We start from the raw sequence: 26,788 nt of genomic DNA, 5'->3' as shown, positions 1-26,788 counted from the left end.
CGGCGTGTCGGCGATCCTGTCAAACGTCTTTGCGACAAAACGTCTCGACTCGATTCAACAGAGAACGAACACGGAAGAACCATTTACACATGAATCGATAGAAAAAGAACAAGTAAGATACATCTCCATCATTCTCGTTTGCTGTCTCAGCTTGTAGAAAAATTACGTCTGCATTCTCGCTTTATATATTCCATCGGTATTGTTCTTTTTTAAATCCTTTTTCTGATAAAATCTTATATCTCACGTTTCAGTAAATTCTTGCAATTATTAAAAGCTTGCGTGAAAAATGTAGTAATGTATATTACATAGTAGGAAAGACATTTATTACTGATAAATATTCTGCTCGGATAGTTGGAACACTGATTATATGAAACGCGTTCGAAACGAGAAAAACGAGTGAAACGACGAGAAAACAACGTCAATTAAAGTCAATTATCGCACGGCATATTAATTGGTTATTTAAAACAAAAGAAAAAAAAAGAAAAAAACAAGAAAAAACACGTGAAACGCATAGTAACGTATCTGTGTAAAATAATTTAGTACAACGAACGATATTCATCACTAGTAAGTATTCTGTTCGGACAGCGGAACATTCGGATTATATGAAACGAGAAAAAACGAGCGTTGAGAAAACAAAAAGATACGTCAATTATCGCGTGGCGTATTGGTGTATTCGATTATTAAAAACACGTGAAACATTACAATAATAGAGATAAAATAATTTAACATAAGGAAAGAAATCTAATGCTGGTAAAAAATTTTTTCCAACATTCGGATAAAATATATACCGACACAATAATCTACGAAATGTCTAAAAGAAACGGCCACGAAACGAAAAAAAAAAAAAAGAAAACAGAAAAAGAAAATGGACGTCAAAGACAAAAACGTCGAACTATCGCGTGGAACTTTGTAGTTACGTTGATCGAGGTATCGACATCCGCCATCTTTTCAATCGTGCCGATAAACGAACGTAACGCGCCTGTTCGATTAAATAGCAACATTAATAGTCGGCCATTTACGCGGGGCGAGCGTGTGTATAAATCAGCAACGACGAGCGAATGAAGAAAGAAAAAAGAAAAAAAAAAAAGAAATGAGAGATCCGCCGGGAAATAAGAAAACCTCTAATTGCTAGGTCTTGGCCGCTTCGTCTGTTAATTTACTCGCTTCTTCGATTAATTATGCAATCGTGCATGTGATGAAAAACACCAGGTTCTGTTCCTTGGGGAGGATGTAGCGAATTACACGCGAATCGTGAAATGAATTAATCGACGGTGCATGTCGGTGAGATAAGTCTTGCGAAAGATTGCAAGCGTACAGCTTCGCGCGATCACAGACTCGCATTTACGTACTGCGTACGTATTTTCAAGATATTGCTATGGCACTTGTCTCGTGATACTGACGCGAGTAGTTCTCGTTATAAGCTAGAATTGGAGTTTTTCAAATAGACTGTGGATTTCTTTCTTTTTTTTTTTTTTGTATTTAAAGAGAAATAAATTTTGTATTCAAAAAGAGTGCGAGTAATGTGTCTAATCGTACTGAGGCGAATCGTAATCGTTATAGACCAGGATTGATGTTTAAACTGCATTTAAATTAATGAATATGCAAAAATATATACCAAAAGTACTCGTTATAGACTAGAATCGAACTTATTTATGGATTTTTTCTACAACAGAATGCATTATTATATAAAATACAGATTTATGCAAATTTAATGTTTTGTATTATTAAACAGATATAATTTAAACAGAGATTTGTTACGAGCTTTAATTATTACAAATCGTGCTTCAAACATTCCTTATATTTCTACATTTTTGCAGAATTAAATGTTTCATGAGAATGCAACATTCACAGTCTACTTGTTATCATAAATAAACGGTGAATATTTACGCGTTTGTAGGAAATGTTAAACTGTGAAATTGCACATAATGTAATAAACTCAAAAATTAATTTACAAAATAATCTACAAAAATAATCTACTCGCAATCACGAATTAAGTGTGCTATTAGTAAGAGAGAAATCATTTTCTTAATTGTATCCGTGTGTCGAATTTGCTAATTTATACTGTTAACTCAATTAACTCGTAACTGCTAAAGTGGAAACTGTGGAATCTCAGGAATTTTTATTTTTATGGTAATTTGAATTTGCAAGTTTTGCTGTTAATAACAACCAGCACAACCTAAAATACCGAATACTTATTAGTCTGAATTATTTTTGTATCTGACAAATTCTCGATCAACAAATTCTTAAATATCATTTCTTCACTACAACATAATAGTTATTGAAATTAATTTCAATTATTTAAACAATAAGAATTCAGGAACTTCAACGTCAATCGCAACGCTTAAGAACGCGACAGAATGATCGTCACTCGAACAACAACGACGAGAATAATCGTGTCCAATCTTTTCACAATTATACTTCCCATTTCCTTCAAATAATTACGTTCCATTTTTAATCGACGGTCCGCTACAGAAAGAGGAAAGCTTCGCTCAACTGTTTGAAAAGTCGTCGCGGCTAAACGAAGGGAACGCGAGAAATCGTGATCGAACACGGTAGCCATTTGTCAAAGTAGAGGCAACTTCATTATACGCGTTCTCGTGGAACCGGGCATCACCGCGAATAAATTGCCCGGAAAGTCCGACAACCGACTCGATAACGGCGGAAATGTTACGTGAGCTTAATGAACGTTAAAAATAGACGGGTTATTTTTAAGCGCAAGGTGATCGCGACAAAAAGTCGGTGTATCACATTGGCCGATACGAACGATAAGTTAATGTACAACTGGCTGGTTTGTTTCACCAGACAGTCGGTCGTCTCCGCGGAAGAGGATTCATCGTAATTGCAAAACCGACAACCATGCGATTACACGCGTCAACGAGTTTGCAAACTTCAGACGATACGGCCCTGCGCGCGTACACACACGTCTCGCACAGAGACGCAACAGAATCAGGATAGAAATTTCTACTTCACTGCTAACACAGAGAAGTTTGCTCTAATAAACCGGCCGATCGTTCTACGCGCTTGTTAAGAAACGACCACGTCGACCGCGAAATTCCCTGCGCGAAATTTATATCGCGCCTGGTGAACAGCCTCGCCAACATTTTTCGCTCTCTTTCTCTCTCGATAAATCAGGTTCTCTACGCTGGAAGATTCTAGAATCTGCGAAATCGGGATATCCCCGTTAAAATTAAGGGACGTCTTCAGTTGGAGTTGTCAAAGGGAATGAATTTCGGATTTTACTTATGGATTTTACTGATCGAGTGGTATGAAAAATCAGAGGAGAGTGTCTTCCTTAACACTAGAATCATCGACTGAAATTTCCATCAAGGACATTAAAGCAGAAAAGTAGAAGAACGCTACGATACGATATAATCGTGCAAGCTTTTATTTATACTTCACGAAAAATTATTTGAATTTTTAAACATGCACTGTTTCGTATCTGTAAAGTTTCTAAAATAAATTATAAATTGGCCATTTTGATTTTTACCACAGTTTGATAATTTTAGTGTTAAAGGCGACGAATGAACTTCAGCGAGAATTTTTATTGATTTCAGCTGAAACCGTGAAGATTAGCAAGTGTGAAAAATCGAGATCGATTATCTTCGTTTTATAATTAATTCTTTACGGGATGTCTTTAGTTATCGGCGCGAATAAATTTTAATGAGAGTGTTTATCGAGAATTTTCATATGTTTTCAAACGTAGATGAGAAATTTGCTTCATTCTATTAATTGTATGTATATATTATAATAGATACTCTGCTTTAAATATTTTTGCATATTATATGCATCGTGTATATTCTTGCAAATTTCAATTTCTGCCAAATGCAAAAAAATTCGCAAAAGTTTCATCCATAAACCTGGAAAATCACGAAATGTGACGAAGTCGAAGCGGAGTATCTTCCACCGTCAACCTAAATTATCGTTCATTTTACCTATAATCTGGAAAATCGTGAGGCAAGAATGTCTTCATTTGCAATGGATGAATATCTTTAATCGTAATTGTCGTTGTTGATAGATTTTAACGAGAATTCTTAGTTATTTCCTATAGTGCTTGGGAAATCGTGAGGTTACAAAAATCTTCGTAAAAATCGGCGAATATGGATTAGAGTTATTAACGCGAGTGAATTTCAACGATTATACCGTCATTTCCGCCATGTGAACTTTGTTCTGTGAAAAATTAGTAAGCATGACGAATATAGCACGTGGCAATCATGTGGACATCAACGTGTTCGTCAAGAATCGTTTTAAGCGATGCAGAGCGATTTTGTTTTTCCTTTTTTTTGTTGAATGTGTTTTATGTGTGTTCTAGTAAATCAATAAAAATGACACGCGCTCAATTAGCACGTATTGTCATCGCGTTGACAAATCTTTTTACGTTTGTTTTTTTTCCATGATCTTGAACAACACTGTCATTTTTAGTATTTAGTAATTTTTAGTTTTTCAATTGATAATTATGGTATGATTGATAATACTGAGTACAACGTGAAACTCCTCATTTTCAGTTAGATTTCAGTTTCATGCCCTAATACAAATCTGTCACAAACAATCTTTGAAAACTTCATTAGATTTTCTAGTTGTCCTAAAAGTTCTTCAAAGAGATTTAAATTAAAACATGAACGAATTAATACATATTATAAGTTACTTTCTGACTTTTCAAAATGTCCACGAACACATAATTCTTATCTTCTATTACCCCTTTCTTTTACACTCTAGAACAATCATTATATTTTATGTGAGATTAAATACTTGAAAACAAGAGTGTATATGTATTTATATGTCATCTACGATTGTCACATATCTGTCAAAGAATATTATTATATCATTACACGTGTAGTGCTATCTCTTCAATAACAATACCTATTTGCTCACTTACTGCAACACGGAAAAGAATATCTTATCGAAAATCTAATCTCAAAAATTAAATTATATATCTCAGAAGAAATTCAATCGCAAGCTCTTGTGATTTTGCAACAGACAACGAAACGATCTGATTCGAACAATGCACGCGTCTGTGCATCGAAAAACCGGCATCGGGCCAAAAGCATAACGATAACGTGCGAGAACGGTGTTCAAACGTTTGTTCTAACGTAATTATACAAATCTCTCAACATGAATCCACCCGTTTACACAGAGACATTATTGCACAGAAAGATTGTGCCTTCGTACAATGTACCAGACTAAACATTAAACTAACTTCTTCCATACCAAGAACGCGTCTATGAATAGACATCGAATAATTGGACTCTGTTTTATCGGCCTCGCGATTATGATTATCTTCAAGTTACGATGACTCATTTTTTACAGAATTTCTTATTGTTTCCGAGTAATGTGCACGAGAAGTTCGATCGGTCAACCGACGCGAATCGTCGAACAATTAATCGTTGTAAAAACTTTTGTCCCGCCGACAGCGAAGCTGAAAAATTTCGACGTCAAAACCAGTTGTTTCGCTAATCAACTTTTTCATGCCCGTTACTGCGTGTACGTCGTAGTTCAGTAAGTTGTTAGTTAATAGAATTGCTGCTGTTAATGCATGTGTCGCGTCGATGCAATTATGTAAATAATGATACTAATGCAAGTGTTATATTTTTATCTCTCGCGCGTTCCACTGCAAACGACTTAGTAAGTTAAAGAAGAGAAAGAGAAGACTTAAAGGAAGAGTAAAAAGTGCGCTAGAATCATTATGGTTTATAATAATGACTTCTAAGCGATTCGATAGCATTATGTATTTATTTCGATGACAGTGTTGAACGACAGACGTGACTTATTTTTGACAAAGCTGATCTCAAATTTTAGTGTAATACTTAGATCACTATTCGTGGTGAAAAAGTTCGTGCAATTTCTTTTCGTTTGAAGGTTTTAGTTCCATCCAGCGTTTTATTTTATATCGTCAACAATGGTAAATGGTTGTCCATTCACGACATTTTTCATTCTTGGAAAAAGGAAAATAATAATAAGCGAATACGATGATTGCAGTATTATTACAGTGTTATTTTCAGTAAAAAAAAAAAAAAAATTCTCGAACAAACAAGATGTAGAAGTCTGGTGTATCGCCATGATGTAAATTACAAACAGTCAAAGAATCGTCGAATTCGCAAGGTTGCAATTTAATCGAATGAGTATCAAATCTGAATTACAAATGATTCAAACTAATTATACCAATAATATGGAGCAATATATTTAAAAGCGAGATAATTGAAAATTGCACGAACTTTTTGATTAAACCTCGTACACTTTCTACACGAATAATATAATTAATTTCTTTGAATGTACAACAGTACAACTTAATTTCTTTGAACTTTATAAAATTGTAAAATCCAAGAACGATGAATGAATATTAAACGAATCCTCAAAATAACTGGAAATAACAGAAATTTACTGATTGTTAGTTTATTTAGTTAGAGACTTCTCTGACATATGTTGGTAGTCTAGTCTTTAAATTTTGCGCCATCTTACGTAACAATCAAAATAATTGTATTTTATTAAAATGAAATTTTTGTGCTGGGACTATATAAATATATATCTTACCGTACAGATTATCATAGAGTGCTTCAAAAAAAAAAAAAAAGAAAAAGTAAAAAAATGACCAAATAAATATTTTGCTCGAATAATATCCAATGTGTTATAACTTCATACTGATTGCAGATGACACGGTCGTCAAAACTGTTTGTAATTTAAATATATTCTCACAGTTTTGAATTTACTAACATACATTGACATATTTTTACTGAATTAACTTTCGCCTAAGACAAAGATGAATGTAATAAATATATTCTAAACGCGTTATGTCATAGAATTCATGAATGAATGAAAACCAATAAATATTATGTTCGTGCACTATTGCCAATGTACAAATCTTTCTTTAACGATTACGTAATAACGGAGAGGAAGTATTATCTTCCGTACAAGAGTTTATTTTCTAGAAGATACTAATTGCGAGCTTCCTGCGAATACGAGCATTAAATCGACTTGTACTAAATTATAATGCGAAAAAACAAAGTGAATGACTGATTAAAAAAAAAAAAAAGAACTATGTTCCCCACGGACTAAACAAACATTCAGTTCCAAAATATTTGTTCACGTCGTAAATTTTACGACTGTACAAGCGGGAAATACGCGGGTATATACGAACGTATGCTGCTACGCGAGAGCCGCGAACAAGTCGGAGCCAAATGGGACAAATTTATCACCGAATCCTCCTTAATCTAGCTTCCTAAACGTCAATATCAGAACGTGCTCGCGCCAACAAAACAGTCATTCGCAGGTTATAAATTCTCGTAAATTGAATTTTACGTTCTCTTTCGTAATCGGATGTACAGAGGCTGTTAAAATGGAGGATGATTCAAAAGTAAAATCGAGGATTGGGGATCAAACGGGAAACAAATTCGCGGCGTAAACATTCGCGCACCGTAGACGAGACGTTTGGCAGATGGCCACTCAATACGTACGTACGCGCGTACGCGTATTTTCTTAATTTCATTCGGACATCGCGACTCGTTCGTAACGACCCACTTGCGCGAATGTTGCACGGAATCGTACGCACGCGGCCGTTTTCGTTTCGAGCGGGAAAACTTGGCGAACGTCCAAAGTTCCACGATTCAACGCGACCCGGAATCACTCCGCGTCGAATCTTAGGTCTGAACGACGTCTGGAGACGAACTGATTCAAGTAATCTTGCCAGGCGTTCTTTTAAATTTCACAGATCTAGAGGTATAATAACAACAGGCTCAAACAAACCTTATCTTATTATTATTATGTGTGTGTGTGTGTGTGTTTTAATATTTGATGCATTTCTTTGACTACAAGTTTCTCACGTAGATACATCCACGTTTTACGTAACTGACATGTTATACCATCATACAGGTACTATCAGTATTATTGCAATAAGTAGACTGTATTTTAAGATTCTGAAGCTCGATCAGCTTGTTAGACAACAATCTTACTACACGTTTTTGCTTATTAAGCATCTTCACATTTGCAAATTTCTCAGAAATTTATGAAATTTCACAGTACATTTACTGGCATGATATATTATTATGTATCATCAATAGTATTATAATGGATTTTTACGCACTCGTGAGAAACTCGAATAAATAAATTCGATAAAAACGATATATTCTATGCGCGGAATAAGCAAAAATATATCTTAGGAGTCAACTAACATAAATGTCAACATTTTAAAGAGTGCACATAAACGTCACGATTAGACTGCGGATTTTTATGTAAATTTATATTCTCCAGAGTATAATTAAAAAAAGAAAAAAAAAATAAAAAAAAATAAAACCTTGGTGGAAAATTGTATTCGCGTCGCGAGCAAGTTATTCAGTGCAGCAGAGTTTAAACTTCAAACGAGCATCTTGCAAACATTTTCAGTCACTAAATTTTGAATTATTTTACACACCTGTGTGAAATCGACCACTTTATATGCAATAATCTAACAATTACAGTCTTCGTTGCGATAATTAATGAAGTTCTTCAATTATTCTCATAAAAAGTTACAATTTATCAATTACCTGTAATCGATTATTCTTTTCTTCTGATCGAGATTTGAAGTGGTTTGAGAAGATCGATGAACGGATGAAACGAACATTGTTTAACTTCGGGTAATAATATCTGACTCATTCATAATCATAAATTAAACGATGATGTATTGTATTGGGCTATTTATACAATTCTCGATAAGCTGAGGCTTTTCCTTTTTCGTTTCCTGGGATATAATTAATATTACTGTCGTTCAACTTCTGCTAAATCAAATCATCGGTGGAAGAAGTGTATAAATATGAAAGGATTGTGTGCACATTTTTCGGAATGAAACAAGTACAGCATTTATTTTTTATATAAAAAGTCATTAATAGATCTGTGTTTTAACATAAAGATCAAAGCATTATTTTATCTGCAATTTTCTCAAGTTGGTTTTATCCTTCAGAGAATAAAAGTATTTATCAATATTTCAAAACTGTAATTTGTTGGATCCTTCGACAGAAATATCTGCTCGCGATACAATGTACAATAATGGAGCCTAGTTGAAATGATTGCAAGGTTTTTGTCTAGAGAAATCGAACGTTTTTCGTATTTTAATGAGTTGAATCAAGGTCTAAAGCAATACAACAAACGCTGTATAACACACATTTTAAGAAATAAATATTTTAAGAATCTTCCTACGGTTGAAAGTAGTGAATCAATACCGTTACATCAGCACGAAAATAATGACTACGATTTTTCTATTGCAGATAAACTTTAAAAATATAAAGTATTCAAAATACTCCATGTTCGTTTGAAGAAACCTCTATCTAAACTCCATTTCTCTCAATATAATCATTAAAACGTGAATTTCACAAGTGATTTTCCTAAACTTCGATAGTATCAACATACACGTAAATGTAATAAAACTATAAAATATTCAATACGAAATTAAAATATATCCGTCAAAATATTTAACAACTGAGAGAAATCTATAGCTGGAGAAGAATGGAAAAATTCCATTTCTTTCACGGCATAAACGTAAAAAATGCGAATTTACATAAATATTCACGATTTACTTGCAACAGCGCGACGTAAATACATAAAGAACGAAAATCATTCTGAATACGAAACGAATTCAAATACATCGTTTCTTTCGTACAACCACGGATAACCTCGGAAAATCTTCTAACAGTGTCTCGTAATTAAATTAAAACACGTGTTCGCATAAGTCACTGGGAGTCAGACTGACAAATGTGACTAACAATAAGCGTGTACAGCGATCGTAAGTCCGTAATGACGTGGCCGTTTGTTCCGAATACTTTTTCACTGATTAATTAACAGCTGACGGATAGAACTGGAACGACTGACAGACATATCGAGAGCTGAAACGTCGAACTGATTGATAATTCGACCGATAACAGAGTACTTGGAATCGATTCTGGTGATAGTTGGAAAAATCAGCGCTCGAGATCTATTAATAGAGCTCGATAGCTGCTCTTCCTATAAGCATAAGCCACTTAAATCTTCCGTCTGTCATATACATATAAGTATTTTAAGTGCTTGTGCCACTAAAACTAAAGTGCCTCGAGCTATAGCTGAAAGAGAATAAAAATGGAGAAATTTTTACTGGATTTTCACGTATCTAGTAACTTGGTAAATTAGCGGCATTTGTTTGTATTTTTGTAGATTCTTATTTAATTAAATAATATATACACACATACATATATACATTTTTATGTACATTGTGTGTGTGTGTGTGTGTGTGTATAAGTTGTATTAAGGTTTGACTATTACAATTATATTGACAAAGTTTGACAAAACACGTAACTTTCTTCTTTTTTTTAAAACTACTTTTGTAGCGATTGCCTTCTTCAAACAGTCATCAGTTATGCAATTATGAATTACATTAATGCATATTGTGCATTTCATGTATTACTTATGCAATTATTTAGTTTTCCACCACCAACAAAATTGTGTAAAAATGGAACTAACTCTAAACCTAATCTTAATACGTCCAACGTTAAATTATCTGTATTTAACAGTAAAAGATACGTGTCTATGGGGTTAAAGGATGAGTAAAAGTTGGTGTTACGCACAGTCTGCTGTTACGAAAAGTCTGCACAGTGAATCGCCAGAGATTTCCATTTATTCGAGATCGTTCGTGAGACACGTTCACGGTCTCGTTTGTTATACCGGTATAATTTATGGAGATTTACAAGGATTTTCCAGGCATCGGTGCTAAGAATAAGCACATGTGTTCGGAAATATGATATAGCCACCGCAAGCGTCGGATCTCAATCTTATCGAGCCACGAGTAGGATGAATTTCACTGAGAAATTAGAGAACCAAACTCTCATAGTAAGGAAAAAAAAAAAAAAAAGAGAAAAGAAAAAGGGGAAAAATCACCTTGAATGTAAAATATGAACAGTCCCACTTATCTTTCCCGTGCTCCATAAATATATTGAAACTCGCGTGGAAAACGATCGATTGGCCGTTATCAGCGGACTGTAAATGCAAGCTGAGCAAATCGGCGTGTATCGCGCTCGGCGCGTGTTTAAAAATACATAATTCGTCGTATCGAAAATCCGCCAAGATCAAAGAACTGAAAGACAGCAAAACGTACGAAAGCGAATAGATACAATGTATGAAAACGAAATACGAAAATTGGCGAAAGCAGTAGCTTTTAATGATTGTGAATGGTGGACGGATCGAGCTCTGAGTAACGTTTGATGCAAATAATATACGTAATATATGTAACGAGGAAATCTTGAGAATAAATCAAAAATCTTGGAAACATAATACGTGACTTTCGATTATTGAAATAAAAATTCGAATTTAAAGGGGAATGTTAATTTTAACCAATTCAGAGAGAAAAATATGACGAATTACATTTTTTCCTTTTTATTTCGAATTCTTAACTAGTATCATTGGGTTATAGATAATTCTACAGTGTTAGAATTTTAAATATTTTCTTTTATTCATTCTCCGTGATAAAATAAAATCAAATTAAAAATTAAATAATTTAACTCTAAATCATTGTGTCCAATGATATTAGTTAAGAAGAAAAATATCTTTTCAAAACATCAATTTGATCAATTTCAATTATTTTAGATATTAGATCTTTCATAAAACTACATTGTGGTCTACTACAGAGTTTACCTAAATTTTAATCAGTAGCCAATCGAACGAACTCTTATTTGCTGAATCCACTTCACTGAACGTAAAATAAGTAAATTCCAATTATACGAACTAACAATGGGACTCCAATCACACACACACACACACACACACACACACATATAAACCATTCGTTCGCTGCCAAGTTCATATACAGTAACTCAAAAAATTCATCACACGTGCTCAGGTTTCGAAACGAAACTGTAAACGAGAAAAATAAATTACACTCGATACAAACTACTTTTATTGAAACGAGTGAACTGCAAAGTGATTTGAAAAGTTCTGGAAATTGCTTTCGTTTCGTTCGTTTGATAGAAATTTAAAAAAAAAAAAAGACGAGTTCGTTTTTTGAATCACTATGGACGGAGTTTCAAATGGAGCGTTGCTAAAAAAAATTGACGAACGACAACGATTCAATGCCGCTTGCACGTTTCTCAATTTTTTTTCTAAAATTTTTATTCCTCTCCTTGGCAGGATCTCTAACTACTGTTTCCTCGTACCGATGCAGTATATCGCGTTACCGCGATCGGCCCGTGTAACTTTATAACACGGCCCACGAGAGACTATTTCCCTCTTCCAGTCACAGACCGCAGTGTTATTACCACCGAGAGACCGAGGCAAACGCACACACGATTTCGCAGTTTCCTCGCGGGACTTAGTTTCCTAACAGAGACACGACGCACTTCACCGGGGATAGGTAATGGGAAATCGTCGGAGAGAAAATCGCGTACACGAGGCGTACGTTTCGCTAAATAATTATTCAACAACGTTGTAAATCAGTCAGCACGCAGACACGTATCGTTATGCAGGCGCGAGGAGAGCGCGCGTGCTACCGGTATAAATTGCTATGATTCTGTAAATTCCTCTCAGCTTCCCGATTGGCGACGCGTTCCGGCCTTATTCGTAATTACAAGCCGACGTATAAATTCCACGTATAAATTCGTCCACGGCTGGAATCGGTATCGTTGCGATTGCACAGGGTTAACGCCTTCTACGTGGCTGCAATTACGTGCCTGGAAACCTACTAATCTTCCAACAGGCCTGTAGCATCCGTGAAATGGAGCTATCTAATCTTCGCTCGCGAGTCGGCACCGAGCGAAAGAGAATTTATCGAGGCACGGATGGAACGAGGAGTCCAAGGGACGAGGTGGAGTCTCCCGCTGGTATCGCTCGTCCTCGCGATATTCGCCGCGGCTGTTCCTCGTTTGAATAGGCCTGTAGAATCCGAGCGAGCGGGTGATTCAACAGCTTCTTCTTTTACCATGAATGGCACCGCATTGTTCCGTGCTTCCGTGTAATGCACGCATACACGCGCATGCACCAACGCAACCGTGCACGACGAGAATTCTGCAGAAGTAGCTATCGTATGTTTCCACCGCGTACAATGTTCGTGACTGGTTTTATCGCCGCCGGGCCCTTCGTACCTCGATCGTCGTAGCTCGAAACCTATACGCGCGCGCGAGTACACGGACGAATACCGCGGCGACCTCGCGATTTTCGTTCGTCGTAGGAAAGAAGGATTATTTCGGTAACCGGTCAAGTTCCGCTCGGCTTAAATCTCCCTGGATTGATCGTAACCTTTTCGTCTAGAACGGCGCAATTGCCGCGCTCGCGCGCTCCGTTTAACGATCGCCGTAACGACATAACGAGTCTAACATTCGGCTGTTTTTATCACGTTCCCGGCCACGTGAGTCGCGGCGATATTTTCGTTCGTAGAAAGACTCGAAAAAACGAATATAATACCTTGGCCAAGTTTTGTATACCGTACGGCACTTTCGACGCGATTACTCCAAACGAAGAGACTCCATTTTTATGCAACTTTGATAATATTGAGAGCGTAATTAAGAAAATAATAAATAATGTTATTTCACGTGCGAAATGTCGGTAGGAAGGGCAGTTTATTGTACATTTTATATATTTCCTTCGCAATTTTGTATCTTCGAATCTTCCATAATGGCATGAAAAGGCTAATTATTGTTCGACAGTGAGAAAAATATTGAGATGTAAGACGACGCGAACAGTAATATGATTTAAAAATCATTCAATCAGAAAAAAATTTAGAACTAGAGTAAAAATTGTGTGAAAAACAAACTTAATTTCTAATTTCGTATACCCTTTTTCCATAGATCAATAATCAAGTGATAATAATTAATCAAATAATTAACGAAGGGAGAGGAATTAACTCTCAACTAGATTCGTCAGTCTCTTGAACATAATATAAATTAATTTGAACATAAATCAATTTATATTTATTTAAACTAAAATTAATGTATGCTCATTGATATTTTTTTGTAATTAACGATAGAGAGTTGACACATTAAAACAGACCGATGTCCTATTTTATTATGATCAAAGATGGCCAATCTTCCTATCCAAGTGAGTAAACTGATTAGGGTTCTATTCGAGAAGATGCAGGAACTTCGCGTATTCAATGATAGGTGTAACTTCTTGATTCCAATTGTCCTTGTATTAACTCGGAGAACAATGTACTGTTATCGCTAGATTCAGAAGAATGGAATTCACGAACAGCATAACAGAGAAGAAGAAGAACATGTGCGAAATAAGACTAAAATAATAAAACGCACGTTATTTTCAGAAATATATAAAATATCCACAGTAGAATGCTGTTCAAATATTTAAAGAATGAATGCTAATGCTCTGACTTCATTCTTTTCAATTGGAAAATGTTCGTTATACTGTGATAATTTTAAATCTCAAAATCTATGTAACCGATCTACATTTCTTCCTCCTTCGATCATCATCGCTTGATATATAGATATTTAAACATTTGTAGCACGTAATATGCAAAAATGTGTAATATACCCAATGTTCTTCTCATAATACTACGAAAAATAAAGTAAACATCTAATTCCTAGTTTTTCAAATTCGAAAACGTCTGATCGTACAACTATTACTATTTTCAATCTGCGATTTCCACTAACTTTTTTAACTTCAAATCTCGGAATTTACGATCGTTCTATTTTCCTCTCACCCTGCACAACGACCAGAGATTCTTCCGCCAAATGTCGTAAAAGTCTTGCGTACAAATTAAACGAAACTCGCGATGATTAATTCTAATAACAGCGACGTTTAGCGTCGCTTCGGTCACATGTCTCCACCCCTGTTTGCATCTGAATATCAATCGCGTTCGTTCGTTCGTGGCGAATTGCGCGTGTGTCCATGCACAAACACCAATGAACGCGGCAATGGAACTCGCGCGAGTCGAAGCGCGCTCGGCTGAAAGCTGCACGCGGAGAGAAGAAACGGGCGTGTTTGCGGTTCCATGGCGGACGTGGACCGAGATAACACGTTAAAATAGTACGCCAACAAACGATAACACGCATTTAGAATATCAGCCGCAGTGTCGTTCCACGCCGCGATATTGAATCGCGCGCCTCTCTATAATTGCAACGATTCAAACGACTAACACCCTTCTTCATCATCATCATCATCATCATCATCACCCTCCTCTTCTTCTTCTTCTTCTTCTTCTTCCTCGTTGTCGTCGTCGTCGTTTTCGTTGACGTTCGAATACAAGACGTACGTACAAAAAAAAAAAAAAAAAAAAAAAAGAAGAAAATCGAAAAGTGTGTACGCGTGCTTGTATATATGTACTACGTCTGAGTTTGCCGCGATAATGATAAACTACAACTTCCCATCGACGCGCTTCAGTACGAGGTCGTTTACGCGTGTTACTCGACGTGTTGTTCAAACGGGGGGAAAGAAAAAAAAAAAATCACTTCGTTAATCTTACCTAAGCAACATGGCAGAGTAACTTCAGGGAGAAGATCGTCGATGCTTGAACGCTATATTGCGAGCATGCTGCTGCCAACCGGTACTCTTCGCGCTTTCAGCCTGAACTTCTGACAGCCACCTGCAAGACAATGATAACGATGGTTCTTGTTTTATTCGATTCTTTGAAGAGGAAATCTGAGATACGAGGCTCTAACGATCGGACCACGGATTTTTATGCACTCGAATGAAACACTGGTAATTATTTAAAAAAAAAAAAGCGCACGTAATAAGTGTACGAAGCAAAGGTATAAAAAGATATATTTAAGCGGTTACAAAATACCGAATATTAAAATTACATAAACATCCGCTGTCTAACGATGACTCGAGAGTCTATTTTTCGATCACGTAATGCGTTTCTTTCTTCCCGAGGCTAATATTAGGTATACGTAAGTACACAAATATGTGATAACGTACAAGATTTAATACGTGTTTTATTCGCGAAGCGAATATTCGAATAAGGTGCGAAAGGTGTTGCTAAACGATTACCCACACAATAATAACCTGCAGAGGGAACAGTCGAGGAACACTTGCCACAAAGAAACTGTCGCAACGGACGCGAGAACGTGCCAGCGAGATAACCGATAATGTTAATTTCTCAATTATACCGTCCGATATCGTTCTTAATTGGCTGCCCCGGTCTCCACAGCCGCGAGGAGCACGCGTTACTAAGCGGACTTTTGTCGAGACTAATACGTACCTCGCGTCTCGAGGCTCCTCGGACGATAAACAAATGGACCTAACATAGAAGTCTCGCAAAAAGCGGATTCCAATCCAATTCCACGTCGCGTGTTTATATGCGGCGCGGTTATAAAAAGGCAGCGTTCAACTCCGACTAAGAGCATTAGTTGTTCATCCATAACTACTTCAACCTACAAATTCCTCTAACTACATATTCCGCGAACGGTCGATCAACAATGCGCAAAAAGCACGTAGTCGATCGTTCCGGAACTCTCTGTCGGTCGCGAACGTGTAATTCTGTTTGCGTTCGATCGGTGTTGGAGAACACACACCTGGCCGGCGCGCGTGTCACGTTCATTTCAGAGCGGTCATGTCGACGCGTTGCTCGTAAATGTAATCGCGTCAATTAAAGCGACACTCACGGATTTCTAATCGGGCCGAACCGTGCGTGCCGGATTATGTCACCTGTTGGCACGTCGACGATTTTAATCGATTGATTCACGCAAAAGCGCGCCAGGAACGCGTCACGCTCCTTCATCTCCTTTTCACTCCATATTTCGTTCCTTCTTTCGTTCCATCTTTTTCCTTTTCTCACACACACACACACCTTCTTTCCTTTCTCCCTCTCACGTTCGTCTCGTGTTCGTCCGCGATTTATGTAACGCTGTGAACGAGGATCGCTGTATTAGTTACAGCGGTAGAGCGAACAGCTGCGTCGCCTCGCGGCCCTGAGAAAAAGCTGAGCTCGATTGCATCTTCGATTTACACGCGGATCAAAGAGATTATCTCGGCAATGAGAACCGTGTCGTATCGACTGCGCGTCAATCGAAGCTTCGCGATAAGCGGCTCCGTCTGAATACCGCAATCGAGAGAACGATAATAAACGGTGCTCCGATTTGGAATAGAATCGGGTGAAGATCGGGTGCGAGCGACGGGATTATAGCACAGCTTTCTAACAGCTTCGACAAAAAATACTGGAGGCAGACGTCTCGGAGACGTCTAGAGCTAGTAGATCAAGGCTCGACTATTCTTAACGCGGGTTCTCGTCTTTCGAGCCCAAGAAGTACGCTCCTTTGGATCTTTGCCTTGTCCTAGGTTAAATGCATCGTTGAAACCTATCCCACGAGTCCTCGATTCACGATACGAAAAAGTCGATATTGACAGATCACTGACAAAGAGTTAATGGATCAAGGCCCAACAATTCTTGACGCGAGTTCCCAGGAAGTTCGCTCTTTCGGTCCTTTGTCTGCATTCAGGCGCGTTCGAGCTTATTCTCTCGAATGCAGCGACCCATTGTCCTCGGGTCAAATGCTCCGGCATCGTTGAAATCTATTTCCAGAGTCTTCGGCTGACGAAAAAAAAATCGGAACGTCATTGTTCCGTGGAAGGAAGCGCGGCGAGGGTCGTAGCCCTCGCTTCGATCGCGAAAGGAATCGAGCTTCGAATGAATACTGGTGGCTGAGCCAGGAACACCCACATAGCCCGTGAAAGGCATAGAACGTAGGTGATTTCGCTATTCCGGCACACGACGCGATGCATCGGATAAGGAAGACGAGGCAGAGTCCAGATATAGACCTGCTGGTAGGTAATAGTTCGGTAGGTGGTAGTGGTAGCTGCGGTGGTAGGACCGGTAAGTTTGGTTTACTTCAAGTTCGTTGCGGCCATTTCGTCTCTTTCACTTCCTTTTTTCTTCCCGAGCATTTTTCTTCTTTCCTTCTTTCTTTTTTTTCCTTTTTCTTTTGCCTCTCCTTCCCTTCTCCTCTGCTATTTCCTCCTCGTTCATGATGTCCCACCACTCCTCCTTTCCTTTTCCTTTCTCCTTTTGCTTTCCCTCTGGCTACCCCCTTGTCTTCTCTTTCTTGCTTTGCTTCTTTGGAAAGCGTTCATCTCGACGCGAGGCTGATGCGCGCAGCAAAAAGGTATCGATTAAAATAGGCTCGCGAATGCCAATAAAAAGCTGGTTTCCGTGAAATATTAGTGCTCCGACTGTTGCGCCTGTTATTGCTGCTAGCTTGTTCATCTCATTTCACGAACGTAGGACGAAATGAAGGGGAGGGCAGAATTACTCGTCAGGCATAGAATGACGGGAAAGAAAAGAAAATCTCGAGGAGCCTCTTTGTGGATATATACCGACGACTTTGATAGAGGCGTGATCCACGTCGACAGCCTACCATTACGATGAATAAGCATATCTTTATGAGATCTGAACAAATTGCGAGCTCCTTTTCGGATTGATTGCGTTTCCACTTTTCAAACAATCCGCGAGTCTTGAGAACGCTTTTGCTCCGAAACGACACGCCGCTTTTTCACGCCGAATCGACACACTGAGGTGTCGAGTAAACTCTAGCAATTAAAGATCTTCGAATATTTCCCGGATCACGGGTAAATATGTTTAAGACATCAAAGGCGTTGAAGCGGAGCGAAGTTTGAAACGTTCCGCCAGCTGTAGGATTGCACAACGTGCGATAAAAATACACGCCGCTTGTTAACGTTACTTAATTGCCGCATTATCCTACTATCCTCGTGACGCAAATTTTTCATATTTTGCCACGCTCACTTTTGGTTGCCTAATTATTACCCAAATCATAACCATCAGCGGTTTCATTGCACGCCGGCCAAAAAAATTAAATTGGTCTCGGCACGTACGTGCATACGTATCTGCGGAGGTATGGCTGCGCGCGCATGCACCCGCGCATGTCAGAAAAAAGAGCGCGTAGAAATCAAAGAGTACGTAGCATGACTGACACACGTCTCCGGCCGGGTATCAATTGTAAGCGTGTTTCATCGAGGCAGCAAGTAAGAAACTCTATCTGTCGGAATCTCCATTGCCGGGACAATATCCATTATTATATTACATCATTGCGTAATCGACGTTTACGGTTTTATAGGACTGGCCTCGCGCGCGTGCACCGCGCGCGTCCAGCAAACTCGAGGAATCGGAGTCGTTCGGTCGGTTTCGCGAACGTTCGGATTCCACCGATCGCACTGGCAGACATGCTGGCAGCACCAGGATTTCCCGGTATTTGCGCAAGTTAAATAGTATATGTATATATATATATATATGTGCGTATGTGTGTATGTGCGTGTATATAAGTACGTGAAAGGAAAGGAAAAAGGAGCACGGAAACTGCGCGGCCGATCATCGCGGATTATCCGTCACGGAGAGGATCCTCGGACTTTTACGAGTCATTTTTACGACCGAAATTGTAATAAATTAGTTTTATCCCTCTTTGTGTACTTTCCTCGCTGCTCCAATTTATCGTTTTCATTTTCTCTTCTTTTCTTTTTTTTCTCTTTTCTTTTTGCGAAAGAGTTAAAGAGGATGATCGTCAAAGAGCCTCTCACAAATTTCTCCGTTTGATAGAAAAACGCCCGAGGGAAGCACGAACGGGGAGGGGGAGGGGGCGGGGGGTTTAAGCCCGTTTCGCACGGAAACTGGTTCTAACGGAGTTTTATGCAGCTCGCCGGTGGACCAGTTTTGCGGCCGTCAATGAAGTGCACTGTACACGAGTCGCGAGCGCACTCGAGGCGGCGCGGCGGCGAGGAGGAAAAGGCCTGGCGGTGGCTGCTGCACGCAGTGCACATTGCCCAGTGCCGAGAGAAACCAGTCACTGGCCCGAGCGGCCAATCGCGTCACGGACCAAAAGAAGACGACCGCCAGTCGCTCGTTTCGAATGGTTCGCCATCGAGTCGATTCGTGCGACGATCTATCTTCTCTCCTCTCTCGATCTTGTCGCTCTTCCTCGTCTCTCTCCTTATCACGTATGCACCATACACGCATGCACACGCGATTCTCTCTCTCTCTCTCTCTCTCCCCCCCCCCCCCAACACTCTGTCATTCCCCTCCTTCTTTCTCTTCTTTTTCTCCGGCTGTGTACATCCCTCTCCTTCTCTCTTCACCGTGTCTCCCCCCAACTTGCCTCCTTTGTCTTCCTCGCTTGCTCGCATGTTGCGCGGCCGATCTTCTCTTTTTATTAGTCTCTCCTCATTGCAAAGTGCCGTAATATTCTCCTGCCGGAGTTATTTTCGTCGCGCTCGCCCAACCAGCTCTCCCGAGGCGGCATTGCACGGTTTGCTCTCTGCGCATTGTCTCGGCGAGGCCCCTGCTGGAGTAACTGGATTTCCAGGCTAGCAAGGCGATCGCTGCCGATACTGCCGATCTTCCCACTTTGCTTTTGTCTCTTCCCCTCTGCTTCTTCCCTTCTAAACTCCGGACAGCCACCTCCGCGAAGAGAGTCTTCATTCCCGGAGCGAACATAAGCATGTGCGTGTTGGACATTTGCCAAACTTGCCCAGTAATTACTGGGATCGTTCTTTAATTCAACAAGATGCAAGTTGTTTTCTAATCAACGAATATGAATAAACGCACGCGTGTTTGCATCGTGACAGGCATCGATTTGAAATAAAGGAGAATTTGCATTCTCGCGGCCATTTCAGGAAATCATCAATCGTCGCTCGATCAACGAGAAGAGACTCTCGAGAGGTCGAGAGCGGTTCGGTAAACCACTGTGTCGCTTTTAGACTCGTTAAATACATCTGCAGATCGTTAATCGGAGCTTGAATGAAAGGAACATCATGATCAACCGAGACAACCGCGCTTGTAATCTCTCGTGTATATACGTGCACACACACCGCGGACCTGTGCACCGTGTTCCTGCCAGTGTGAGCCGGCCACGCGCGCACGTGTGAGTGCCACTCGTTACTTAATGCTTACTTATGTCGGCGCATTACTCGTTAGTCATTACTCAACCACCCTTACACAGCAGCGCTTTTGATATTCTCCGGATCACGCGAGCCGCCGAAACCGAAAATTAAAGACACCGCGCGTCGTTATAACATTGAAAAGTAGCCGTGCCCGCGGAACCGAGGATATTTATTAACCTCAGCCCCGTGAATTTTTAGCGCCGCGTTTCCAACAATATCGCGGCGTTCCGTCGGCTGTTTCGCACGACGACTTAATTAGAGGGAACGCGGTGTCGATGGAATTTTCACTCGAGACAACACGTTGCTAAACGTACAAACCACTTTTCTCGAATCTTTCCCCTCTTCTATTTTTATTACGATATTACGCACGTTTAAATCATAGATTAGTGACTTTTCCTTCAAACTGGATATGCACAAGCTCGCGAAAATAATTCCCAACATTTGTAGATATCTTTTGTGAATATATTTCGCGCACGTTATACGAAACGTTTAAGCGTTGCCAAATGAAGCTCGAGGATCACGTTTGAAAGAATATCGAAAATATGGAAATTAACGCAATTATTTTCTACACATCGCAAAAGTATTTCAAGCCAAATTTCAATACGTTTAAGATTCATGCTATAAAACTTTTATTCGTATTTTTAAATGGATCACGACTTTTACTAATATGTATAATTACGACGTATTCTATTTTTAGACTACGCGTGTTTATGCAAATTCATATTATTATGTCTCGTAACTCTCGTAATGTGTCTACAATTCAGATATGTAATAGAATTTTCTACGTTCACTATACATTTTTGCACTCTTATTATATTTTCTATAAATGGATACATTATTATAGAAGTTAGTTCAACACACAGATAATAAAAATTTTCCATCGTAAATGTTCATATCCTTTTTGGAGCGAGTGTAATTTACCTACGTACCAACGTGTTAATTAAGTAACAGTACCATTGTATAACCAAATAAAATTCCACTGTTATGACAATAGCGTACACCTACTACTTATATCACCGAGTTTGAATCGAAGTGTGTCGTGTTACGTATACGGTCAAGTACAATAAGTACCTGCAATAATTAAGTTATACGTAGAACGAGACAAGTATGTAGCAATCGATTACGTGTAAGACGAAAAGAACATCCTATCACTTTGATCTCAGTCGGATTAAAAATCCGATGAAAAACAGTGGTATCGCGGAAGAAGCTCTGTACACCGAAAGATTCGCAAAAACTGTGCAATCATAATTGCTTAACTCATCCTACGTTTTATTAATTTCCCCAGAACGGGCTGGCACAGGTCAATCGCGCAATTTCAGTGCTCGCGCGAAGCATGTAGAGCTAATTACGGCCATTAAGCACGGCGAATACTTAGCTTAACTGATTAATTAGAAAGCACGTTTTTTTCCACGCTAGAATCATGGCTGTAGGCGAGCATAAACGCGCTCCAGTCCAACAGGATTTCAATTCGATCGGAAATACGAAATGGCTTTCTTTTGATCGCGTGTAAGATAGAACTGTCAATTTCAATCTGTTAAGTTGATCTCTCGACGTGACTTTGATTTATCTTATAAGAGAATTTGTTTCGCGATTTAAGCTATATGGTGGACATACGTACGAGCCACTTGGAAATTGATCGATTTCATTGTTTAGAAATTTTTTAATTTTCCATCTAGTTGATTAGGTGTAATTAGTAAGTAAACAATTCTCGTTTAATAGACGTTACATATTTGGAATTATTAATCTCGCTAGAAACTAATTATAGAATTATAAATAGGATTTAACCGATTAAGAAGTAAACAATTCTTATAAATATGTTTCTGCGAATTGTTCATTTGTTAAGTTATATGTAGGAAAAGAATAAATGAACATTCTTTCCTTAGAACGTCGTATTTCGAACTTGAAGATTTTCAAATAATTCGAAATACATTGACTTACTTTTCCAATGATTTATTACGCAGTTATATTAGTAAGTGAAATTAGTAAAGTTATTATATATAATTATATATTATTATATATTAGTAGTTGATAAAGTTGTAATTTTACTTAAAAGATAAAAAGCAAGATAAATGATTTGATAAAGTTCACTTTCAAGGAATCGAACAAATCGTTATGGTCAATTTAGCTTTTATGCATAGTGAGCTCAAAGTGTAGATTTTGAAGTATATTATATATATATTCAATAATTTTTTTGAAGAAAAACTAGTTCTTTAATATTGCAATGGATAGTTAACTATTTGACGTTTAAATACATACCATAAATAATTTCGATGAATTTATAACATTAATTCTAAATTAAAATTATGCAAATATTTTTGCGATCTTTGTGAAATATACGAGCACACTCAAAATAAATAAATTGTCTCGCAGCTTCTACGTACCATTTACAAGATTTGCTCCAATACAATCTTTATCAATGTAATCACGATAGTGTTTCATGCAACGTGCCGTTATATATTCGTGAGATGTTTCTGCGAGCGTTCGAACACTTTCGTAAATAACTATACGCCATAAATAAGTGTGTATGTACGCGAAATAGCATGATGAAACGGATATCTCCGGTATAGATATAAATACGGCGCGATGATATTAAATTGATCGCATTAATTGCTATTAGATGTATCGTATATAGAACATCTGCATCGCGCTACTATCTCGCGTCTATCGAGAGATATAAAAGAGACCAGGCAGACCGGGAGCCTAACGAGAGTGAGAAAGAACGAGACGAGAGAAGGCACGGGGCTAAAGCGTAGCGGTTTCCCTCGAGATTTATTGCCGGTGTGCGCAATTTACGCGCGTGTATCCTGAACTGAAATTATGCAAAACAGTCACGGCACTGACAAGTGGCATTTTTATCGGACGACCCATTATAAAATATATCGAGTAGATACGCGGAGTGCACACCAGCGTGGCGCAGTGCCGTAACGCGCGCAGACGAGTATGTTCCCCGCGTTGTTACGTGCCAGATGTTATTCTACATTTTCGCTCGAACCGAGTCGCTCCTTCGTACGTATATACAACGACGACAACGTACTATACTCGAGCAAGCAACAACATTAACCGAGGGAGCCGAGCTGCTTTAATAAAGTTGTAAATAGCCTTTTTACAGGTGTCTCCCTGACTTTAATCCTCCTTCGTTAAGCGCGACTGTTTTTCTTACGGATTCATTCCTGTGGTCTCCAGTGACACGTGTCCTATTTTTTCTTCCTTCCTTCCTTCTACTTTTCACCCGCCTCTTTTGCTCGATTTGCCTCGAGACGCGATCATACACAGCCGCGTGCACATAATTCGTGAAAGGTAAAGTGCAATTCGGCACGGCTAAATGAAAGGTTAAACGCGCGAGGTATCGATTGAGCGTGACGACATCGGGAATCGAGCGCGGAAAATACTGATAATTTTCAACGTTCGGTTTCTCCTCGCGCAAACGCGTAATTTTATTAAAACGAGAGGAGAAAAAAGAAAAAAAGAGTACGATAGGTTCGGCGTGGAAACGCGTGTGTAGCAATAAGCGGACGCTGAGCTGGCGGTCTCGGAGCCACCTGTTTGAGAGATCTAACAATGTTGTAGCTTAACAGTGGTATAGCGGTCAACAAAGAGGTTAAGCATCGACGTTCGGAATAATTAAGTTCATTAAACGTCTCTCTGCTTGTACGGTCGTTCCACCGAGTCGCTTTTGAACGGCGTACGATGAAAAGCTATTGTTTGGCTGCCGACGACGGCGAGCATCTCTCCTGGACAATATTTATCGTGGCAACCTTTGCTCCGTAGCTGCCAAGCGAATTTTATTTCCTCGAATTACCAGCGTCCGTGTCTTTCGCGCGTTTGCTGAAATCGCTTTTTTATCCACGCTTAATAAACGAACGGTCGGACAAGAAAGATCGACTCTGCGAATTTACCGACGGAGAACTCGGTAAAATTGAACACGGAGCGCCATTTTTCGATTCCGGCGATCCCGCTATGTATGGGAACGAGATTACGTCGATGTTCATTGTACGTATATACACGATTTATACGCAAATAAATACATGCCTCGAAACGCTTCTGATATCGTTTGCAATTGTATAACGTGCACTGTTTACGTTTTCGTTAACTCTGGTATAATTGTCGTGTAAGACTGTACGCAAACAGCAACAACACTAGCCGAATGAAACTTTTGAAACGTCCGAAAATACCCAGAATTATTTGACTCGGTCGTAAATACGCCACGCGTGACTCCAAAAACAGCAACAAAAAAAAAAAAAAGAAAAAACAGAAAAATATTAATTTTCCACGAATTCTTTTCGACGAACGAGAAACAGTCAACAAACCGACGACAGAGCCTGCTGTGTACTGAAACCAGCAGAATTGATTCGATAGGAGAAACATGTGCATATGTATGTACGATATACCGCCGAAGAAACGAGCGAGTTGAAACACGGAAAGCGTTTCCTCCTCGATGGAAATTTTCCTCTATGTTCTCTCTTATCTGCTCGTTAAGTAAACTGTTAACGGTTAGAATACGGTGGACCCTGGGATGTGATACTAGTATGTATTTCTCAAGTTCCGCGGCGTCGTTGCAGCCGCGGTTTGACTCCGTTTGCACTTATACGTCAGAGATTCGTGTATCAGAGCCAAGCGACGAAAATATGCCGCCACGGTATGCTGATTACCAAGAGAGAGCAAATACTACATCGAATCTTTCTCTGCTTTTAACGCGTGCATGTATATTTAAAAGCTTTTTTCCTCCATGTAATTAATCACCATCCATATGTGTAAATAAAAGTACACATGCGTGTGTGTGCAAATACTAGTGACCAGACTATTTAACGTAGTCACGAAACCTTAGCGTTAGCTACCTTATTTCACGAACGTGAAACGTAAAAAAGAGACGTATGCACAGAGCGGCCGTATACACAAGCTGGAAATACATGGCGGGTCCGGTAGTACAAAGAAATTTAAGATTTCCATCACAAGACGCGTGTCAGCCTTCCACGAAAATTCGTTGTCGCTGTTGTCGCGATGCACTTTACCCGCATCGGAATCGTCGTGCGCTATCTCTCCCCCTACGTAGTATTATTCATAACCATATTAATACACATACGTGCTCACGAATAAGAAATCTGACACGCATCCTTTTTATCGATAAGGAAAACCGATCTTTCGATCCTTAAAAGTAGGAAGACTATCAGAAAATAATTAAATAAATATATATACATGTATATGTAATTTTTTTTTAAACCATCGTGGTCGCACGCGCGCGAATAAATCGAATGACAATCGAGAATTTTTGTCAAAGGAATTTCTTCCGAGCAGCTGGCGTTCATCCAAACGTTTACTCTGGCGAATGCCTGCTAGAAACCGTCCTATTCACTCGTGTGTACAGCGCCGCTATTCCCGCCGTTTCTCTCTCGTAGCCACGAGCGAGAGAGAAAGCAAATCGTGTTTGCCGAGTGCCGATCGGCGACGCTACATACGAAAGAGAGAGAGAGAGAGAGAGAGAGAGAGAGAGAATAAAGGAGAAACAGAAAGAAAAGGAGACAAGAAAGAGAAGCGAAGAAAGTAGGAAAAGAAGAGGACAAGGGGGAAAGAAGCGGCGAGTGGGGAGTCTTCACACGGGGCGCACACGGTTCTCTGTTACCTGTGACTCGTGGCCGTGTCCAGCATGGTAATCCAATCCTGCGGATGGGGGGCTACCTCGTCATCCCTGCGGGTCTCTCGTTGACCGATCGCGAAAAATCGTGGAACTTCACTTAACAGCTATTTCCTTGTCCTTCGTCGGGCACTGCTCGTCAAGAGAAAAATATAAAATCACTCCACTCGCGCGACTGGCCGCGCGAGCCTCGTCTACGTACGAGAACGCGGAAGGACGTCTCTACTGGCGCGAAGACGACGCACTTCTATCCTCTATGAGTTTCTTTTTCTCTTCCTTTTCTATTCCGTCTTTTATCTTTTCCCCTTTTCTTTTCTTTTTTCTTTTTTTTTTTTTTTTTTTTTT

The 26,788-nt window shown here is 39.2% G+C and overlaps 1 protein-coding gene across 2 annotated transcripts in view; it reads right to left on the bottom strand.

Moving 5' to 3' along the window:
• The window catches only part of LOC122536447 (receptor-type guanylate cyclase Gyc76C-like), a 106,926-nt gene extending 80,144 nt beyond the window's left edge, over positions 1 to 26,782 (bottom strand). The window contains exons 1-2 of one of the 2 annotated variants that reach the window (XM_043668822.1): positions 26,432 to 26,782; positions 15,392 to 15,511 (exon numbers count right to left, since the gene is read on the bottom strand). The gene's annotated coding sequence lies outside the window, so the exon portion shown is untranslated. Of the gene's footprint in view, positions 1 to 15,391; positions 15,512 to 15,922; positions 16,025 to 26,431 lie in introns of those variants that run through there. The other variant, XM_043668823.1, reaches the window with a different exon arrangement.
• Between the last annotated feature and the right edge of the window lie 6 nt (positions 26,783 to 26,788).

The sequence above is a fragment of the Frieseomelitta varia genome, unplaced genomic scaffold, assembly GCF_011392965.1.
Source record: "Frieseomelitta varia isolate USP_RPSP 00005682 unplaced genomic scaffold, Fvar_1.2 scaffold_835, whole genome shotgun sequence".
Classification (NCBI taxonomy): domain Eukaryota; kingdom Metazoa; phylum Arthropoda; class Insecta; order Hymenoptera; family Apidae; genus Frieseomelitta; species Frieseomelitta varia.
The sequence above is the reverse complement of the archived record's forward strand: the minus strand, read 5'-3'. Positions and strand labels throughout refer to the sequence as shown.